Source organism: Manihot esculenta, chromosome 1, assembly GCF_001659605.2.
Source record: "Manihot esculenta cultivar AM560-2 chromosome 1, M.esculenta_v8, whole genome shotgun sequence".
Taxonomy (NCBI): domain Eukaryota; kingdom Viridiplantae; phylum Streptophyta; class Magnoliopsida; order Malpighiales; family Euphorbiaceae; genus Manihot; species Manihot esculenta.
In genome coordinates this window covers 10,665,307-10,685,643 of record NC_035161.2, presented here as the reverse complement: position 1 = coordinate 10,685,643, position 20,337 = coordinate 10,665,307, and positions in this window count along the sequence as shown.

Here is a 20,337-nt window from a genome sequence, read left to right as displayed (position 1 = left end):
CTGGGAGGAAGTTGGAGAAAAGGCCTTGGCAGGGCCTGAGCTTGTAGAGATCACCAGCAGGGTGGTACCCATAATCAGAGAGAGAATCAAGACTGCTACAAGCAGACAGAAGAGTTACGCAGACATCCGCAGAAGACAGGTAGAGTTTCAGGAGGGGGATCTGGTATTGCTCAAGGTGTCTCCAATGAGAGGAGTGGTTCGCTTTGGGAAGAAAGGTAAACTAGCCCCACGATACATCGGACCCTTCGAGATCTTGCAGAAGATTGGAAATGTGTCGTACAAGCTAGATTTGCCTGCTTCAATGGCAAGAATCCATCCGGTTTTCCATGTTTCAATGTTGAGGAAATTTGTGTCAGATCCGGGCAAGGTTCTTAGTGAGCCTGATGTGGAGATCCAAGAGGATCTCACCTATGTTGAGCAGCCAGTGCGGATCGTGGACACCCAGATCAGAAAGTTGATAAACAAGGAAATCCCGATGGTGAAAGTCCTATGGAACCACCACAATATGGAAGAGTGCACTTGGGAGACACGGGAGTCCATGCTCCAGCAATACCCTTATCTTTTCTAAGGTTAGTTCCTTATATGTTTCATGTGTTTTTTGTGTATGATATGTGTATGCCATGCTATGTGTTAGTTGAGGAACATTCGGGGACGAATGTTCTTAAGGGGGGGAGAATGTAATACCCGGCTAGACTCCGGTATCGGAATTCCTACCGTCCGGTGGAATCTCGGATGTCAGAGACCTCTAGAAGGGTAAAACCATGTTTTCATGAGATGTTTTAATGTTTTTGAAGATTTTGAATGAAAAGGAAATGAGTTTTTGAATAAAAACAACCTTGGAGGAAAGTTCAGGTTCGGCCGCCAAACCTCAAGTTCGGCCGCCAAACCTCAAGTTCGGCCGCCAAACCTCAAGTTCGGCCGCCGAACATGCCTGCGTTGCGGGTGCGCTTTAGGCCCCCGAAAGCATAAGTGAGGGAAGCCCAGGTTCGGCCGTCGAACCTCAAATTCAGCCGCCGAACATGGCATGCATGCGGAGGCACATTCGGCCCCCGAACCTGGCCTGGCCAGCCACTATAAAAGGGTCCCTTAGCCGAAAACGGGCGAGCTTTTCCCCATTTTCGGCCAAGGTGAGCTTTTCGCCGCCCCTCACCGATCTTTGATGCTTTTCCTCTAGATCCTTCAAGTTTTTCACTTGTTTTAACTTTGTTTTGAAGATTTGAGCTTTTGAGCAAAGTTTTGGAGCTTTGAGGTTCAAGAACTCAAATCTCTCCCAACCCCAAATTTGGTCACCTATACTCTCGATCTCCAAGAGGTAAGAGTCGATCTCTAGCTTACAGTATGTTTTAAGCAAGTTTTATGAAGTTCATGGGGGTAGAATGCGTGTTTAGGTTTTAGTTATGTTTATGGGTATAAATGTATGTTCATGAACAATGTGGCTTGCAAATGCTTGTGTATGTGTGTTGTAGTTGGAGTTTAAGTTAGTTTGAGACCCCTAGGAGCTTGTGTGCATGTTTTGGTTGAGCAAAATGCATGATGGTATGAGTTTGAGGCTTTTGTGCATGTTTGAACCAAGTTTCTGCCCTTTGGGAGAAACCAGGTTCGGCAGCCGAAGGGACTTTCGGCCGCCGAACCCTCTTGTGGAGGCAGCCTTCGGCTGCCGAAGCTTGCTCCCGAAAGGAGACTTTCGTCTCTGTCTGGGAGTTTCGGCCGCCGAAAGTGCCGCCGAACATGCATGAGTTTCGCCTCTGTCTGGGAGTTTCGGCCGCCGAAGGTGCCGCCGAACCTGCCTGACTTTCGGCTCTGAAGGGACTTTCGGCCGCCGAACCTGCCGCCGAAAGTGCCCTGTCCAGCCTTTCTTTGCATGTTTTGCATGGATGTTTTGAGATGTTTTAGGGGGTTTTTGGGGGATGTTTTAGAGTTATGTTCTAGTATGTTGGTCCCTCATTTGAGTCCACCTGTGTAGGTTCGGACCCGAGGAACCGAGGACCTCAGCAGTGAGTCAGCTGCTTCAGTCAGTGTCAGAGCTAGCCAGAGGTGAGTGGAATGACTCTTATGGTTTTAAATAAATAAATAAATCAGTTTTGAGCATGTTCATGCATCACGGATGCCATGTGATATTCTAGGATGTTTGAATTAGAAATCACAAATATGTTGCATTGCATAATATGTTGATGATGTGGATGAATGTTGAATGATCCATTAGCCCTCATATGTTATGACACGATGATATGATATGGAAGTCCAGGTGTGGCCTGCACTACGCCCCTGGCACTATGTAAGAGAAAGACCGAATGTGGCCTGCACTACGCCCCCGGCATCATGGATTATGTATGTTATGTTATGTATGTATAAGAGAAAGACCAAGTGTGGCCTGCACTATGCCCCTGGCATGATTGGATTACGTAGAGGGCTAAATGGTGACAAGTTCATCCTTGATATGATTAGTTGTGATGTGATGTATTTCATGTTATCATATGTTTTAAATGCTTTACTATTCTGCTCACTGGGCTCTAGTAGCTCACCCCTCTCCCAAATTCCCCAGGTTTGCAGGTACGGGTTAGACAGAGAAGTCAAGAAGAGTAATGAAGTCTTATGTATGTAATAGTTAGAAAGTGGACATGACAGATTGTATAATGATGTATAGATATGTAATGTAATGATATTGAGGTTAAAAGTGTGCTTGACCATAGTACAATGTAATCCCTTCGAAACATGATCTTAATGTTATTGATGTCCATGTTAGCCAACTCAACTCTTGTTATGCCACCCATTGGGGGCATTGATGAGATCCCACAGAGGAGTCAAGTTTATGATTATGTATATGTTCAGTGCATGCACAGGTTGAGTTTGGTGGATGATAGAATGTATGAAAGAAAAGTTTTAAATTTTTATGTATGATTGTTGATCATGTATGGGATTAAACAGGTTTACAGGTTGCATGTCAGGCTTGCTACGGGTCCCGGCGGCCTTAAGCCGATCTGGATCCTAGCGCCGGTAGCGATCCGATTTTCGGGTCGTTACACTACTGATGGGTTCTTGATACATGATGACTTTCTTTTTAAGGAGAACAGGTTATGCATCCCTTGATCTTTCTTGCGGGAGAAGTTGATTCGCGAGATCCATGGAGGAGGTTTGAGTAGTCATTTGGGGCGTGACAAGACTATTGCTGGGTTGGAGGAACGTTTTTACTGGCCTCAATTAAAAAAAGATACAGGTCGAATGGTTCAAAAGTGCCCAGTGTGTCAAACTCAGAAGGGACATTCGCAAAATATAGGCTTATACACTCCACTGCCTATTCCAGCCCATCCTTGGGAGGACTTGTCTATGGATTTTGTTCTTGGTCTTCCACGTACTCAACGTGGATCTGATTCCATTTTTGTTGTTGTTGACAGGTTCTCTAAAATGGCGCATTTCATTCCTTGCAAGAAAACTAATGATGCTTCCCATGTAGCAAAACTGTTTTTCCAGGAGATTGTTCGCTTACATGGTGTCCCCAAAACCATTACTTCTAACAGAGATGTGAAGTTTCTAGCTCACTTCTGGGTGACTTTATGGAAACACTTCGGGACTAAACTTTGATACAGCAGTGCTGCTCACCCCCAAACTGATGGACAAACTGAAGTGGTAAATCGCACGCTTGGCAGTCTTCTATGCTGCATCTGCAGTAACAAGAAAACTGCTTGGGATCTTGCTCTTGCCCAAGCAGAATTTGCTTACAACAGTGCGATTCACAGCTCCACAAAGATGTCACCATTTGCTGTTGTGTACAGAAAAGTCCCAACGCATACAGTTGACCTTATCGCACTTCCCACAGGTTATCACAACCGTCTTGCAGCAAGCAACCTGGCAAAGCAGCACGTGGATGTTTTCAAGCAAGTACAACAATGCCTTACGGAAGCCAATGATAAATATAAAGCTACAGCTCATAAACATAGACGTTTCAAATCCTTCAATGTCGGTGATCAAGTTATGGTGTATTTACGCAAGGAGCGTGGTGGAGGACAGAAAAAGCTTGACGCCAAGAAGATTGGTCCATTCCGGATCATTCAAAAGATTAATGACAATGCCTATGTTCTTGACCTTCCACATGAGATGAAAATTTCCAAGACGTTTAACGTGGCGGATCTATTTCAGTAATATCCTGCGGAAGACAACTCGAGGTCGAGTTTTGTACAAGTGGAAGGGAATGATATGGAACAGTTAGACTCCTATTAGGATTAGGATTATTTTTGCATATTAGGATTTTATTTCTATTGTAAATAGCCTCCCTTGGCTATTAGGATTTTAGACTCCTATTAGGATTATGATTATTTTTGCATATTAGGATTTTATTTCTATTATAAATAGCCCCCCTTGGCTATTAGGAACTCACTTTCCAATTTTTAAGAAATTTCAATAAGACTTTTCGTCTTTTAGCCTATCTTTTCTCTTATTTCGTCTTAACCAAACGATATTGGTTGAAACTCCTGACGGAGTCTAAATAGTCCTGTATCACTTGATGTATGTAATGTTGACCCAACTAGAGTATTTGATGAGGGCTCTAGTATGAGGTTTGTATGTATAAAGTATGGTGCATGCACAGGTCAAGCTTGGTATATGGAAAGTTTAAAGTTTTTCTGGAAATGTATGATCATGTATGGAATTTTATCAGGTGTACAGAATGTACAGTAGACTTGCTACGGGTCCCGGCAATCTTAAATCGATCTGGATCCTAGCGCCGGTAGCGGTCCGATTTTCGAGTCGTTACAATAGTAATACACATTTACCAACTTTGTTACATTCAAAATCACTAACAATATTCGAACACCATTTTTATACCAAATAACAATACATAATTTAACACTACAATAATATACATATTATAAAAGTATTCTATCAAAAAATCACATCAAATATTACTAATTCATTCTATCACAACAAATATTCTATCAAAAATCAAAACAAATTCAACACTATATAAAAAAATTTATAAAAATATTAGTAGTCTAGATTAAATCACAACAAATAATACAATGCCTATAAAAAAAGCTAGAATTAATTATTATTATAATATAAAAAAATAAAATAAATAATAGATTTAAATTAATTAAAAAAATTAAGACGGATGATAAATTTTATGAATTTAAATTTTTATATTTTTAAAAAAATATTAAATTTTATTAACTTTTTAATTATATTTATCTTAAACAATTACATTTAATTAATTATTAAAAAAATTAACAAAAAACTATAACATAAAAAAATTAATACTAATCAATTTAATTATTATTATAATATAAAAAATAAATAATAATTTTGAAATAATTTAAAAAAAAAAGTAAGAACGATGATGAATTTTAAGAATTTAAATTTTTATACTTTTATAGGGAAATAACTTGGCGAGTGCCTATTTTACATGGAAGGGTTACTAAAAGGACCTACCAGTACATTCTGGACAAGCTCAGAAGTAAGCTTTTCAACAGGGATGCAAGAAAACTCTCACTTGCTAGTAGAATCACTCTTGCTCAATCGGTTATCTCGGAAATTCCCATTTACACTATGTAGACCTCTAATCTGCCTAGTTCTATTTGTAATAAAGTGGATAAGATGTGCCAGCAGTTTTTTTGGGGCAATGGGTGTTAGGGTCCTAAAATCTCAGAGATCAAAACTGTAATTTTTCAGTAGTAGAGTTTTTAAAAAATAATATTAGAATAAATTAGTGTAAAATAAAAGTAAGTTAAGGGTAATGTTAGATTTCTGTAATTCCTTTTATATTATGTCATCTGAGATATTTAGGGATCCTGATTGGCATGGCAGCAACACCCGGTCTATTGCTTAAAGCCTGCTTTTCTTTTGTGGAGACAATTTTTGAGAAAAAGACGTGAGTTGTCCTTATTTGCCTTTTGTCCTGAACAGGTGCAAAATTTATCAAGAATATTGATTATAACATCCACTTGGGAGATGGACGCTTCTGCAAAAAGCACCAGATCATCAGAAAAAACAAGTGAGAAATAGGGGTCCGCCCTTACTTGAGACGACAGGTTTCCATAAGCCCAAGTTAACAGCCTCCTGGATCTCATGAGCAAGTCTTTCCATGAAAACACAAACAGATAAGGAGAGAGAGATCTCCTTGTCTAAAACCCTGAGATGGTAAAATTATTTAGTTAAATCACCATTCCATATGACTTGCATTGAAACAGAGGAGACACAATTCATGATGGGCTTAATAAAAGAGTCAGGCATACTCATTTCCATGAGTGTCTCGGAGAAAGTCACATCAAACTCTATCATAGGCTTTTCCAGCTCCACTTTTATGGCAAGCCAACCTGTTTTTCCTTTCTTTTTCTGCATAGAGTGGATAATTTCTTGAACTATGATTATATTATTAATAATTCTCCTTCCAGGAACAAAGTTGGTTTGGTTAAGACTAATCAAATAAGGTAAAAAACATTTCAACCTATTAGCAATGACTTTGGATATAATTTTATAAATAACAGTACACAAGGATATGGGTCGAAAGTTCTTAATGGTAAAAGGAGTAGGAAATTTTAGAATGAGAGAAATCAGAGTATTATTCAACCGGTTATCCAACAGCCCTCCCATAAGCACCCTATTAACCTCCTCGTAGGTATTCTTACCCATAAGCTGCCACTGGTTTTGGAAAAAGCCTGCTTGGAATCCGTCCGGCCCTGGTGCTTTCTAGGGCTTCATATCAGACAAAGCTTGTCTCACTTCATCAAAATTTGCAGGGTTAGATAAGCAAGCTAAAGACTTGATAGAAATGGATGGAAATCTGCCCATTAAGAGAAAATCCAGGGAAGGTGGGGACTCTGCACAGTAAGGTCCTTGAAGAACTTGCAGGCTAGTGTTCGTAGTGTAGCCTAGTCATCTATCCAGTTCCCTTTATCATTTTGAAGCATGTCAATTATGTTCCTCTTCCTTCTAGCTACAGTTTTTACATGAAAGAAATATGTATTTCTATCCCCCCCCCCCCATTGCATCCAATCCACACTAGACTTTTGGAACCAGATCAACACTTCCCTGTAAAGAATAGTGTCCAACTCCTTTCTCAGGTCAGTTTCCAAATTATGCAAGAATGTGGAATACTTCCGTTCTAAGGCGAGTTGAATTCCTTCGATACGAGCGAACAACCTTCTCTTTTGTTGGAAAATGTTGCCAAAAGTATCCTTGTTCCATTCACGCAACTTCTCAGTAAGGACAGGAAGGTTATCCATAATAGGATACTCATAACTCCACGCGCCCTGCAACATTGGGAGAAAGTTAGAATTAGATAACCAAGCAGCTTGAAATTTAAAAGGCCGAATATCATTAGGGGAAGGAGTAAAGTTTCACAGTTTGACAAGAAGAGGCCTGTGGTCCGACTGGATGCGCGAAAGGTGAAGCACAGAAGCTTCTGGATAATGAGTTCTCCATCCATCATTGCATAAAGCTCTGTCTAGTCTTTCCAACAGATGACCCCGTTGCCATGTGAATTTAGGGCTATAAAACCCGAGATCTACAAGCTTAGAACGGGTGCGATTAGCAGAGCCACCACATCTTTCACTAGCGAAAAGAAGAGAGTTAAAGTCTCCTGCTAAGAGCTAATTATCATTAGGAGTAATATGAAGAGATGAGAGTTTGTCCCATAAGGCTTGCCTGGATTGAGCTGCCGGGCTGCCGGGCTGCCATAAATAGCTGTGAAATACATAAGAGGAACACCATTGTCACAAATGCAAGTGTGCATAAGCTGTCTGTCATTATACAAAACCTGGATGGTCCAATCATTATTCCAGAGCAGCCAAATTTCGCCTGAGAAACCATTAGCCTCAACACGATGCGAGTTTGAGATCCTAGATTTTCTGATGAAAGAATTTGCCTTGCTTCCACTGATACGGGGTTCTAGCAGCACAACGAGGTTCGGTTTATGTTTGTCCAGCAAGAATCTGAAAGCACTTAAAAAAGCAGGGCTACCAGCCCCCTGACAATTCCAGATAAAGATTGACATAAAAACTAAAAAGAAAAGGAGGACACACAAACCAAACATCAGTCTCGGAGGTACGGGTCCATGAAGGGCTCTTCCTCAAACTCACTCCCATCGTCCAAGTTGTCTCCCACATTGTCGCTGCCCATGTTACCTTCAAGCATGTCCTCATCTGAGGCTAGCCGAGTATTGGCATGTTGAATGGGAATGGAATTATCAGGCTCGTAGCTGCAAGAAGGTTTCGCCATCGAGGGCTCGATACCTTTATCTGAAGGTCTACAGTGTACTGTTGTAAAGCACGTAATAGTCCTATTATCTTCCTCAGAGATCCATCAGGAGGGGCTTTATCCTTAATGCATGAGAAGTTCCCAATACGAACAACTGAATGATTAGAAGGGTCCAAAGAAGTTTCCACGTGGATCACTTCAGTACTTGATGTTTGCATGGAAATAAAGTCACGTGACGGGTCATCTTTGTTCATGCAGAAGTCTATGGAGATAACATTGGGATGATTAGTAGTCTTTCTTTCTGTAACCTGGTTTTTCTGAGTTTTTTATTTTTCTTGGGAACTGGTACTTGTAGATTTCTTTTCTCACGAGAGGCAGTTATGGAACCGGTAAACACGCTGTCTTGATTTCTAGAAACAAGCGGTTGATTCTGCTCATTAACACCTACCATTTCTGAATTATTTCGTAGGATATCAAATCGCAAGCCATGATTGTCGGGATTAGGGCTATCCATGAATTTCTTTTTTTGCACTTTCCTTCCCCGACGTGCCACCACCATCCATTCTCTGTAGGCGGGGTTCGCCATTGTCGGCACCCTTACTTCTTTGACTTTTTGCCCCACCACCTCTTTAGCAGCCCTTGGCTTTAGGGAGCAAGATGTTGTGGAATGACCAACCTTACCACACGAGAAGCAAATAAGAGACAGATTTTTGTATTGTATCAGTTAGGTTCTACCTCTAATTTCAATTTTTGAAACTAATGGCTTGGACAGGTTAACCATGACTGCCATCCTGGCATATTTACCTCTCAGCGTCACCGAGGTAGTCTCATCAAATTTCATGACATTTTCAATAGCTGAGCCGATTCGGTGCAACATTTCTTTATGATACTAATGCATTGGCAGACTCGGAAGCCTAATCCAGACCACTGCTGTGTCCATCACATTTGACATAGCATCGAAATTGGGATAACTTCCAAAAATGACCCATGGCCCTTTGAGACATACTCTAGTGTAGTCAATAGCATTAGAGAAATTAGCCAGAAAGAAATCATTACCTAGATCAATCAGAGAAAACTTGGTCATATTCCAGAGTTCTTGAAGGCGTCCAAGAAGCGTCTTATACCTTATTTTCCTTCCCAGAAGATGAACCACCAAAGCCTTACTCCATCTCTTGGCAAGAATATTCTCCAAATCATTGGAAAAGGATATGGTGAGAATGGGCCCCTTCGTGTTGACTATAATCTCTGCTTCGTCAAAATCGAAATCATTGATCTGACCATCGGCGGAGCCAAGCTCCATGTCTGATGTTCCCATAACTTTATCCTTAAAAGAAAACTCCGCCTGAACGAAGGAAGGACTGGAGCAATTTTTTAAATCATGCTAAAATGAAAATATATTTTCAAAATCATGCAGGATCCGAAAATATTTTCGGATCCTGTGTGTCAACGTCTTCGGCAGTCAAAGTGCCGAAGATGCTAGTTCGGCAGCTATGGTGCCGAACCCTTGTAAGTTCGGCACCATAAGAGCCGAAGTGCCACGGGAGCAGTTAGTGAACTGCTCCCGTGGCACCTCGGCCATTAACGCAAAGAAAGGGTTCGGCCGAACCTTTTTGCATGCATTCCACCTCACTTTTACCATCAGACCCACCCACCCAAGTTTCACTTTCCTTTCTTCTTTCTTCTCCAGCTCTCTCTTCTTCTTCTCTCCAACTCTATGTTCTTCTTCTCTCTGTTCTTCTTCTCTTCTCCACACATTACCTCGTTTCTGCACCTCCACCTTCAGCAGCACGCCGGATCTCCACCTTCAGCAGCACGCCGGATCTCCTTCTCCTCTTCCAGCTCACCGCAGAAATTTTTCAGGTTTTTCTAAAAATTTTTATTAACTATATATACCTTCTCATTTTTTATATTTAATTATTTTTTAATATTAATTAATTATTTTATTATTTTTTTAAAATATAAATAATAATATAATATATATTTTTAATTTATTAATTTCAAAATTCATACTGCTTAGTGCCGAAAAGTGCCTGCTTTGTGCGGTGAGCTGGAAGAGGAGAAGAAGATTCGGCGTGCTGCTGAAGAAGATCCGACGTGCTGCTGAAGGTGGAGATCCGACGTGCTGCTGAAGGTGGAGGTGCAGAAACGAGGTAAAGTGTGGAGAAGAAGAAGAACAGAGAGCTGGAGAAGAAAGAAGAAAGGACAGTGAAAGTTGGGTGGGTGGGTCTGATGGTAAAAGTGAGGTGGAAGGAATGCAAAGGGTTCGACACTTATAGTGCCGAACCCTTTCTTTGCATTAATGCCCGAGGTACCACGGGAGCAGTGAACTGCTCCCGTGGCACGGACGAGGAAGCTTCGGCTCTCATGGTGCCGAACTTATAAGGGTTCGGCACCATAGCTGCCGAACTAGCATATTCGGCACTTTAACTGTCGAAGACGTTGCGTTGACACACAGGATCCGAAAATATTTTCGGATCCTGCGTGATTTTGAAAATATATTTTTATTTTAGCATGATTTAAAAAATTGCTTGAAGGACTGCGATCTCTATGTTTTACCTTTTTAGTTACTCTATCAAATTCAATCATTGCTTCCTCAGATTCATGATCGCAAGAAGGACGAGAGGGTCGAGAGGACGAAGACTCCATGGGTTTCTTGATTCTTGATCGGCTTCCTTTTCCCACTTTTTGCCTTGGATGGTTTACCGATTAATTGGGTATTTTGAGTCAATTATGAAAAAGAACAAGAAAGTTGTGGAAAATCAAATCAAGAATTGGAATGGGATTGAAAGAAAAAAAAAACCATTGTTAAAAACAATAAATATATATATTTACAATAATGGATTACATTAACAAAACTCCACAAGATATATAAAGAGAATATAGAAGATTTACCAAGAGTTCAAAAAAGTAATCAAACCAAATTCAAAAATCAACTCAAACTAAAACAAAATAAACAGAGCAAAATCAACCCAAAACCAAACCAAACAAGCAAATAGACACAGACCTAAACAAGCACCAATCGTGTTAATGAATCAACACCAAATCAATCCGACACCATCCACGACAAATATCGTTGAAGCGGTACATGTTAGTGTAAGCCCTAATCCCATGTATATTATAAAGACATTTTATCTATAAAAAATAAAGATGAGCAATTTGTTTTATCACTTTGTTTATTAATGTGCATATCAAATTGATAAAACATTCTTAAATGTTGGTTTTGTTGAAGTTATCAAGCGTGAGACACTTGGTAGTAAAATTTTAAAACTTTAAAAAACAACATTCTAAACTTTCATGGACAATCATTGTTATGGGAGTGACATTGAACTAAGACTAGTATGGTCTATGTGAGATGATAATGTTTTACGAGTCATAGGATATTGGATATCAATCAGAGAATATAAATACAAGTTAAGAACGTTGTATTTGGAAACGATTCACTTACGAGAAAACTACATGGTTGAAAGTTATAAGTATCTCTCTAGTGGTACTTGTACTAGAAGTCCTTAAACTAGAAATCTCTATGGATACCTAGATGAGTCCTTGTATGCTTTGACTTACACCTAATATGCCCGTAAATGGGTTGGCAAGTACAGGTATGATTGGGTATGCCACGATTCATGCTAAGCAACATGAGAAAAGTGAAGGGATTGTCTCTCTCGAAGAAAGAGAAAATATCATCGGCCACTTGACTAGTGAAACTGAGAAGAGTGTGGCCACAGCCAAGTTATATGATAAGAGTTATCAATAATTTAATTGATTCAGTATCACTAATAGGTCAAAAAAAAATGATTTAGCAATGAGTAAGGATGACTTGTTCCATACCTTATGCAAATCATGATATCTTATGGCAAAAAATTGTACTAGTTCACTAGTAGGGTGATTTTCTGAGCAAATTATATAACTATTCAATTTGGGAGGTGTTGTAACCTGGAAGAGCTCAAAGTAAGAAACTGTCGTTGATTCTACTATAGAGTCTGAGTATGTTGCAGCTTGTGAAGCTGCTAAGGAGGTTGTTTGGATTAAAAAGTTCATTAAGGGATTAAGAGTTGTCTCAAGCATCCTAGATCCATTAGAACTGTTCTATGACAACAATGGGGCCATTGCACAGGCTAAGGAGTCCCGGTTACACCAGAAATCCAAACATATACTCAAAAGGTACCATCTCATCCGAGAGATCATCGAAAAAGGGATCGTCAAGATAAGCAAGATTGCAAGTCGAAACAATGTAGCTGATCCTCTAACTAAGCAATTAGCTACAGACAAATATGAGGATCATGTTGAACATTTGGGCTTAGAGCTATGCCTGATTGGGACTAGTTCTAGTGGGAGATTATAAGTGTATTCAAAGGATGGTGGGAATGGTCCCATGAAGTCTATTCCCCAGATGTCAAAGATCTCGCAAACCATGATAGGTGTCTGCGGTATTTGATTGTGGTTGCTGAGATTTCCAGGTTGTTGGCACCTTGTACATGACCTTGTTGCTGCATTAAGCTTTCTGTAATCCATGCAAACTCTCCACCCATTTTGAACATGAATGGGTACAAGTTTGCCTTCAGAGTTTGGAACAATTGTGATACCAGTCTTTTTTGGAACTATATGGACAGGGCTTACCCACTTGCTGTCAAAGATTGGATAGATGACCCTAGTGTCTAGGGGCTTGACTATCTCTTTCTTCACAACCTCCATCATAGGAGGGTTTAGCCTCCTTTGAGCATCACGGACAAGTTTGCAATCCCATTCCATATGTATTCTGTGCATACATGTTGATGGCGAGATGCCTTTTATGTCCTCTATAGTCCAACCTATAGCTTTCTTGTGCTTTTTCAATACTTGTATAAAGCTTTCTTTTTCGTGGTGACTTAGTCGATTTGACATTATGACTGGTAGTGTCTTTTTTGACCACAAGTATACGTACTTCAGGTGTCCAGGTAGAGGTTTCAGTTCTGGTGTTGAGGCTGTCTGGTATGAAGGTTGTTGCTTGTCTATTGATTTGGGCAAATCGTTTCTAAGTGGATCTGTCGATTTGGACAAATTGCCCCTGGGCAAGTCTGTCTGCACTGTCAATTTGGGCAAATCAAAGTCTGCATGCACTGTTGATTTGGGAAAATCGAAATCTGTCTGCATTGGCGATTTGGGCAAATCAAAATCTGCCTGCAGTGGTGATTTGGCCAAATCGACTATAGGCAGATACTTGCAGCATGCTATCTCACTTGTTTCTTCTTCATTCAAGATTTTCCCATCCTCTTCATTCTCCTAGCTAGTGTCTCTGCATAAATCAACATTTAGTAAATCATCTTGATTTATTTCAAAAATTTCTTGACTTGAGCAATCAATGATATCTAAACCATATATAGGAGATAAATCGTTAGGGAATTTCATTGCATCATAAACATTAAACTTGATTACTTCCCCTTCAAATTCCATAGTTAATGTGCCATCATGCACATCTATCTTTATTTTGGTTGTGCTAAAAAAGGGTCTCCCGAGTAAGATATCTGAGATGGTGTTGCCTTTGTCATCCTCCATGTCAATTACATAAAAGTCCACCGGAAAGACTAGCTGGTCCACCTGTACTAAAACGTCTTCTAAGACACCTTTGGGGTAAACAATAGACCTATCAGCTAGCTGAATAATAATGCTGGTGCTTTTAAGTGTGCCTGCATTTAATGAATCATAGATGGAAAGAGGCATAACATTGATTGATGCCCCAAGGTCACACATAGCTTTCTTTATACCCATGCTACCTATTTTGCACGAAACAGCGAACATTCCTCTGTCCATACACTTTGCTGGAAGCTTTCTTTGAATGACAACTAAAACAAATTTTCCTAAGCTTACCTTTTCATGTTCAACAAGCTTTCTTCGGTTGGTGCATAGCTCTTTCAAGAATTTGGCATATCTTAGTATTTGTTTAACAACATCAAGCAAAGGTATATTGATCTCCACTTTGCAAAAGGTTTCAAGTACTTCTTTCTCTTCATTTTCTTTTTTAGATCTTGCTAACCTTGTTGGAAAGGGAGGTGGAATTTTGAATTTCTCTGGTTGCTTTTCTGTTTTCTTCTCCCTTGGTCTGGTTTCTGCCTGGACTGTCGATTTGGGAAAATCGACTCTGCTGGGAAAATCTACCTATCTGTCAATTTGGACAAATTGATGCCTTAGGTCACCACTCGGTAGCTCCTTTTCAGCAGTCTGTTCATGCGTTTGTACAAATCGATGCTCTGATCTGTCAGTTTGAAGCTCCTTCCCATTTCTCAAGGTGATGGCACTAGCATTTTGTTTTGGGTTAATCTCCATTTGGGAAGGTAATTTTTGTTGTGATTCTAGCTTGCTCACAGAGGTGGCAACTTGATGATTTGTTGTTCAAGGTTTTGCACCGTGTTTGCTAAAGATTTAACGATATCTTCAAGGGGCACGTTGGATTTCTGAGGCGCTGCTTGGGCTGAATTTCTTTGTTGATAGTTTTGATATTGATTTGCCCTAGCATAACTGAAGTTTGGGTGCTCCCTCCAACCTAGATTATAGGTGTTAGAGTAGGGGTCATACCTTCGTTGGCCATTAAATCCTCCAATCGCATTGACTTGCTGGACCTCTTCTTGAAGGGTAGGACATAGATCAGTTGGATGTCCTATGTTTGCACATATTCCACATGGCCTTATTTGCTAAATTTGTTGAGCTTTTTAAGCTTGTTCTACGATAAGGCTACGGATAGCAGAGGTTAGATAAAAAATTTGGGAAGCTAAGGAAGATGTACTTACCTCGTTTACTGTCCTTGGCAGCTGTCTTTGATCTCCATATTGCTTTGAGGTTGCTGCCATTGTAGAAATTAGTTCTCTTATGGCTTGAGGTGTCTTGTCTTCAATCGATCCTCCACACGCTGCATTAATAAATTTTCTTTCCAAAGGTAACAAACCTCCTTAGAAGTATTCGATGAGTGATTTGTCCAAAATATCATGTTGAGGGCAGCTTGTGCATAATCGCTTGAATCTCTCCCAATATTCATATAATTCTTCAAAATCCCTTTGCTTAATACCACTTATTTCTCTCCGGATGCCAATGGCTTTTGAGGTAGGAAAGTATTTGCTCAAGAATGCTCTTACCATGCCGGCCCATGAGGTGCTGGATCCGGGTGGCAAATAGAACAACCAATCCTTGGCATAATTATCAAGGGAGAAAGGAAAAGCTTTAAGTTTAACATGTTCTTCAAAAATACCTTGAGGTCTCATGATTGAGCATACGATGTGAAATTCTTTTAAGTGCTTATGTCTGTCTTCATTTTCCAAACCTCTAAATTTTGGAAGGAGATGTATCAAACCTGTTTTCAATTCGAAAGCTGTTGTCAAAGGTGGATAGGTAATGCACAAGGGTGCTTGATCACCCACGGGTGTGGCTAGTTCGTGAAGTGTCCTTTCTTGTTGCATTGAAGCTCGTATTGCTACATTTTCAGCTTCGAGCTCAACATACACAGCAGGTGATTCAACAGGTACTCGATTTTTTGGTGCAGTAGCTTGCATTTCAGCTTCTGTTGCTGGTTCAATCATAGGTACAGCAGGTTGGACAACTGGTTGTTCAGTAATTTGTGCAGCAGATTGTATGGCAGATTCCAGATTTGTTGTTGTTGCTAATGAAGATGGTTTTGAGGCTTGGTTACTTAGGTTTGTTTGTCTTTTTAAGTTCCTTGTTGTGCGTTCAATTTTTGGATCGTAAAGTAGGTTCTCTTTATGTCCAGCACTGGTCATGAGAAGAAAATATGTTAGCTAAATCAATTCCCGGGCAATGACATCAATTTTTGATGGGTGTCGAAGCCACAAAAAAAAACCTATTAAAATATCAACAATTAAGAATTGTAAATAGTGATAATAGGATCTGTAATACCCGGCTAGACTCTGGTATCAGAATTCCTACCGTCCGGTGGAATTTCGGATGTCAGAAACCTCTATAAGGGTAAAATCATGTTTTTATAAAATGTTTTAATGTATTTTATGATTTTAAGTGAGAAAGAAATTGAGTTTTGAATGAAAAAGACTATACAAGGAAATCCAGGTTCGGCCGCCAAACCTCATGTTCGGCCGCCGAACTTGCATGAGTTTTGGAAGCACTTTAGGCTTCCGAAGGTGGCCTGGCCAGCCCCTATAAGAAGCTCCATGGCCGAAAATGGACGAGTTTCTTCCCCATTTCCGGTCAGAGGTGAGTCCATGCCCTCTCATGGTTGGTTTTGATGTCTTTCCTCAAATCTTTCGAGTTTTGACAAGTTTTATCTTGGTTTGAAGATATTTGAGCAAAAAGAGTGAAGTTGGTAACTTGAAGACCCCAAGAGCTCGATCTCTCCCATCTCCGAGTTGGATCGCCTCTCCTCTCGATCTTCAAGAGGTAAGAGTAGATCTTTAACTCATTCCATGTTTTAAACAAGTTTTATGAGATTTGTGGGGTAGAAATGCATGTTTAGGTTAATATTGAGTTTTTGGTCAATGTGTGTTATTTTGAGTTATTTTGCATTGTTGGGGTTTAGGATAGTTTGAGGCCCCTATATGCTTATTTGCTTGAGTATGTATGTTGTAGAATAGCTTAATACATGTTTGAATGGTTTGGGAGGCAAATTGTGCATGTGGAGGCTGAGTTCTGCCACTTTGAAAGAACTCAGGTTCGGCCGCCGAAGGGACTTTCGGCCGCCGAACCTGCCTGTGGAGGCAAACTTTTGGCTGTCGAACCCTGCCCCTGAAAGTAGACTTTCAGCTTTGGAAGGGAGTTTCGGCCGCCGAAGGTGTCGCCGAATATGCATGAGTTTCGAATCTGGAAGGAACCTTGGGCCGCCGAAAGTGCCGCCGAAGGTGCATGACTTTCGGCTCTGGAGGGACTTTCGGCCGCCGAACCTGCCGCCGAAAGTGCCCTGTTCAGCCTTCCTTTGCATGATTCCTATGATTGTTTTAAGGTGTTTTAGGGGGGTTTTTGGGGAGTAGTTTAGAGTCATGTTCATGTATGTTTAGTCCCTCATTTGAGTCCACCTGTGTAGGTTCGGACCCGAGGAACCGAAGACCCTAGCAGTGAGTTAGCTGCTTCAGTGTCTTTTCAGAGCTAGCCTGAGGTGAGTAGAATGACTCTTTATATTTCAAAGCAAATAATGAAAGTTTTAGCATGATTCACGCATCACGAATGCCATATGATATATTAGGTTATTTGCATTAGAATTCACAAATATGTTGCATTGCACAATATGAATGATGATGTGGATGAATGTTGGATGATCCTTTAGCCCTCACTATGATATGGTGATGATACGGTATGAAAGACCAGTGAGGCCCATTCTACGCCCCTAGCACTATGTAAGAGAAAGACCAGTGAGGCCCATTCTACGCCCCTGGCACAATGGAATGTTATGTTATGTTATGTAAGAGAAAGACCAGTGAGGCCCATTCTACGCCCCTGGCACTATTGGAATGTGTAGAGGGCTATTAGTGACAAGTTCATCCTTGATGTGATTTGTCTGTGATGTGATGCATTCCATAATAGCATATGTTTTATATGTTTTATTATTCTGCTCACTGGGCTTTAGTAGCTCACTCCATTCCCTTAATCCCCCAGGTTTGCAGGTGCGGGCTAGTCCAGGAGGTCATCAGGAGTAGAAGTGTTTTATGTAATAGTTAGTTGTGGACATGAGAATATTGTGATGTAATGTATTGAATAGTCATGTAATGTTAAGAATTGTATTGAGAATAGAATTGTGCTTGGCCCTAGTGTATGTTAATCCCTTTTTGGTACATGATCTTTTTAATGAGATGTTTTATTGATGTTTATATAAACCAAGCCTTAACATATGATATGTTACCCCATGGGAGCATTTGATGAGGACTCCAGTGTGGGGTTCTATGGTTATGAGTTGTGCATGCACAGGTTAAGTTTGGTAAAAGAAAAGAAAAAGTTTACAGTTTTATGTTTATGTTTGATCATGTATGGGATTAAACAGGTATACAGGATGTATGTTAGGCTTGCTACGGGTCCCCGTGGCCTTAAGCCGATTTGGATCCTAGCTCCGGTAGCGGTCCGATTTTCGGGTCGTTACAGGATCGAATCCACAGGGAATTGACACTATGATTATCCAAATACTGACTTGGGCAAATCAACAATAAAAGTAAAGTAAGGGGGGATTTTGATGATGAACTAAAATTAAAACTAAAGCAATATAAGAAAGCAATAATTGAAAGAAGAATAAATCAATGAGAAAAAGTCATAGTTGAAGTATAGGATCCATTTCAGTTTGGGAATTGATTATTGATACTTGAATTCTTTTATTCGTTTTAATAAATTAGTTTTGGTTGGAAGACACTCCACACAATCAAATCTCTCCTTAGGTTTAGATCAATTAGGAAACGTTCGCCAATGAATCACTAGCTAACAAGTCGCCTAAAGAACGTCCATGGATTTTTTTTTTATGCTACTTTTCAACTGTCAACTACTTTAAGTAATAAAGAGACCTAATTCTAACTAACCAACAGCGTGGTGAATTTGAGTTAGATTATGCAACTTCTTAGTTGTTACACTAATTGTTACTTGTGTTTGAATAACCAAAGCAATTACGGACTTCAAGCATTCCAACTAACAATATACTACTTTGAAATAAAAAACAACGGGCCCTATTGATCCAAATAACAAAGCAATAATAATATGAAGAATGAAATTGCATAAATATTGACGAATAAAATATTAACAATGGAGTTTAGATCTCCCAATTCATATGAAAACTGAAATTTCTCCCAACTTCAACTAGATGTGAGTTTTCAGCCACTCATGCCTTTTACAAAGAAGAAACAAAAGAGAAGAAGATGAGAAAGTGGCTGAGCCAAATTGACTGTGTGTCCAGATCGAGGATTTTGGATGATCTCGATGATCCTTGTGGCTGCCTAGTTGCTGTCCTTTTATAGATGAACGAAAAACCCTAGAACGTCCCCTTGTATGAGTATTCTTTGGTGCTGAACTCAATTTAATGCTAGATTTACACAATCTACTCCCTAATGAATTTGTTGAGTTTCGTTGCACTGTGCGGTGACGAAATTGACAAAAGAAAATCTAACACTACAATATTTCATGAACTCCTTAGCGTAGTCCAATATAATGGATACGATGCAACGTAATATTTTCACCTCAAATGAGAAAAGAAATTGGGTCACAGGAAACAAAATGCGGTTTGTCTAGAAATATTTGTGAAGCGAATCGATAAGGGACTCATGAAATTTGGGATACTCATTTAAAACTTATTATCGAGAACTTAAGAAACTCGTTTAATTAAAACTTATTCATTTAATGGGTCAAGGTGTTGTGAGAGTTTCAAAGAACCAATTATCACAAATCGTACGTTTACATAAGCTAAGCTTTAACTTAATCACCTTTTATTCGAGCTGTGAGCAAGCCAAGTGATGCTGCAGAAGGGTCGCCCAAATGAGTTGTCAACACAAAATAGGTCCACAAGGCAAGGATTTGATAAGTGGGTAACACAGCCCCATCATAGGAAAGGAAGATCCGAACACCTCAACACTCGATTTATTAGCAATACTTGCCCTCCCCTAAATAAGACGAGTCTTAGCACAAAGTTATTGTTATCAGGCACAGTCCAGCGTATACCCATTACGCCTATAATCGCGGGATCACCAACCTATTACTTGGCGATATCCTTGATCAAGCAAATGATCACATCATCACTGGATTATCATGAAATGCTATATATATCTCCGTCTTCTTATAGTATTAAAGGAGAACGACCAGAGAGGCAAAGGTACGTTGTTCTTTTACACTATTCAAGTTCTAAGCAATTTCCTTCTCTCGCTTTTCTCTTCATGCTTATTGAGTTGAGCGTCGGAGTGGCTACTGTGGGCACCCAGCACCTCATGTTCTCTTTCTTGCAAGTTTAACCAATCATAGCATAACTTTATTTTTCGGCCCATTGGTCAATAAGCTCAAAGTTTTGGAATAAAAAATGCATAAGCTCTGTGCACATCGACATATTGTCGAATCTCGTGAATTTGTGCATTGCTTCTTTTGCTTTTTATTTGTGTCTCATTTTATGTCTGCACACGACATACTGAGGCGTTAAAATCTCTTCGATGAAAAATACAGTTTCTCATTAGGTTTTCTTAACATCTTGAAATTTTTTTTATTGCA